Raw genomic sequence first — 2,530 nt, 5'->3', positions numbered from 1 at the left:
CAAAAGAACTGTCACTTTAGACAGCTGAATGAGAGCCGCTCAACTCCCCCAGCAAAGAAAAGCCAAAGCTCACCGGAATGCTCTCAGAAAGAAGAGTTCCTTGACTTCTTTAGAAAGACATTATTCTCTTGTTTTCTTGGTTCATGGAGCCTTATGTCTTCCAAACATTTTCTTCTCCCATCACCACTTCAAAATCTAACTTCTCCAACGGGGGGGAGAGGTAAGTTAGGTGGTCCAAGAAGCCTCACAACTCACCTTTGAAAATAAGCTGCATCTAAATGAGGTAACAGCTGCTTCTCACAGGAGGGGGAAAATATCCCAACCAAACAAAAAACCTCTCACTTCTGGGCTAGTGAGGCTTTCAGTGGTATCTGGAGGCGGTCTGTGGTCAATAGGCATGGGAAACATCTTTTGGGATGATCTGAACAGCTCCTGCAGCAACGCAGGCAACAGCTGCTACCTGGAAAACAGCATGAGGTTCAACTTCACCCTCCAAGAGCAGGCAGCTGATTTCTACATTGTCCTGCCCGTGATCTACTCTGTGATCTGTGCTGTGGGGCTCACAGGCAACACTGCTGTCATCTATGTGATCCTCAAGGCCCCCAAGATGAAGACTGTGACCAACATGTTCATCCTGAACCTCGCTATCGCTGATGACTTGTTCACCCTTGTCTTGCCCATCAATATTGCAGAGCACCTCCTCCGCTACTGGCCCTTTGGAGAAATCCTCTGCAAGGTCATCTTGTCCATAGATCACTACAATATCTTCTCTCTTCTCCAGCATTTATTTCCTGACAGTGATGAGCATAGACAGGTACCTGGTGGTGCTGGCTACGGTCAGGTCCAAGAGGATGCCCCACCGCACGTACCGAGCAGCCAGGATTGTCAGCCTGTGCATCTGGATCCTGGTCACCATCATAGTCCTCCCTTTCATCATCCTTGCCAATGTCTACACTGACGACCTGGAGATGAGAGTTGTGGTCTCAATTTCCCCAAGCCTGAGAGATTTTGGTTCAAAGCCAGCAGGATCTACACCCTCATCCTTGGCTTTGCCATTCCAGTATCCACCATCTGCATCCTCTACACCATGATGCTCTACAAGCTGAGGAGCATGCACCTGAACTCCAATGCCAGAGCCCTGGACAAAGCCAAGAAGAAAGTCACCATCATGGTCTTCATAGTCCTGGCTGTGTTCCTCTTCTGTTGGACCTCTTTCAACCTGGCTACCATCGTGGCTTTGACCACTGACTTACCCCAGACCTCCATGGTCATTGGGATATCCTACTTCATCACCAGCCTAAGCTATGCCAATTCATGCTTGAATCCTTTCTTGTACGCTTTCCTGGATGACAGTTTTCGGAAAAGCTTCCGGAAGCTGCTGGAATGCAGAACTTCTTGAACAGGGGATTGGGCCTGGCAGGTCCCTGCCCTTCCAGGGTTTTTCAGGAGAAACTTTTCAGACTGGAGGAGTGGCCAATGAATGCACAACATCCTTTCTTGGGTTTATATGTAATGTGTGGTCTGTTTGTAACCCTCATCAGCAACAGGGTTTGTCCTGCCCACTTGCAACTCTTGTATTTCCCCTCTTTGCTCCCACCAACTTGCATTTCTAGATCCTGATTTTAATTTCACCCTCTGAATTACTAAGGACAGAACATTTCCTTTTCAGGGGCGTGCTTCTGCCACAGAGTGGTCTTTTATTGCCATCTGCTGTACAGCACGGACGGGCTGGAGACCAATTTCCAGAGGAGTGCAAAGCGCAGTTCTTTATCACTGAGTTATTAGGGAGGATTGTTTAATGGAGCAGAGCTAATGAGCACTTTCAATGAAACATCTGTAAAAGAGAGGATGAGTATTTAGAAGAGAAAAGAAATTATTTTCAATGTTCGTGTATGTTCCTGTGTGTTATGGCTTTCTTTTGATTTTGAAGGATTGTCCATCTTCCACCCCACCACAAATTTCCTCTTTTCTGACTTATTAAATTTGGACCAAAAGGAAGATTTGAGTCTCAAAAATGGTGCCAAACAGCACACCATACAAATACTATAACAACTGTGAGAACTTGTGTTAGAAATCATTTTGAACTAGTTGTTCCTGTAAAGTGTCAAATACATATTTATTTAAGAGTGAGTAATGAAATAAACCTCATGGGGGAATAAAGAGACTGGTCCTTCTTTCACAAGAGAAAATTTATGCTACTTGTGCCATATCTTTGCTATATATATTGCATTTTGCCTATTATAAAATAAACACAGCAGGTTTGTAACAAAATTAAGGTGGTTTGTAAGCCATAAGTAAGACTGTAGTGAGCACTGCAGATATAAAGTTTCTTCTTTCTCAGATAAATAGTCAGAATACTTGAACAAAAGTATTGGAACAAAAGGACTTGACTGGAAGAGTCTGGAGACCAGAAACTCCATATAGAAAGCTTGGAAAACTCATTCTCACACCCTTTAGCCCTGCTAGTAGTGAAGTTTGTATCTTACTGCTGTTAGGAAGGCTGTCATAGCTAAAATATTTCTTTTAAGCT

At 44.3% G+C, this 2,530-nt stretch overlaps 1 pseudogene; it reads left to right on the top strand.

Annotated features, from left to right (window-relative positions):
- Positions 1-397: 397 nt before the first annotated feature.
- Positions 398-1,399, top strand: LOC128942840 (neuropeptides B/W receptor type 2-like; annotated as a pseudogene).
- The last annotated feature ends 1,131 nt before the right edge of the window (positions 1,400-2,530 follow it).

Source organism: Melozone crissalis, unplaced genomic scaffold, assembly GCF_028551555.1.
Source record: "Melozone crissalis strain CALT ecotype California unplaced genomic scaffold, PUWL_Pcris_2 ptg000044l_1, whole genome shotgun sequence".
NCBI lineage: Eukaryota > Metazoa > Chordata > Aves > Passeriformes > Passerellidae > Melozone > Melozone crissalis.
Note: the sequence above shows the minus strand (reverse complement) of the source record. Positions and strands in the feature narration are given on the sequence as shown.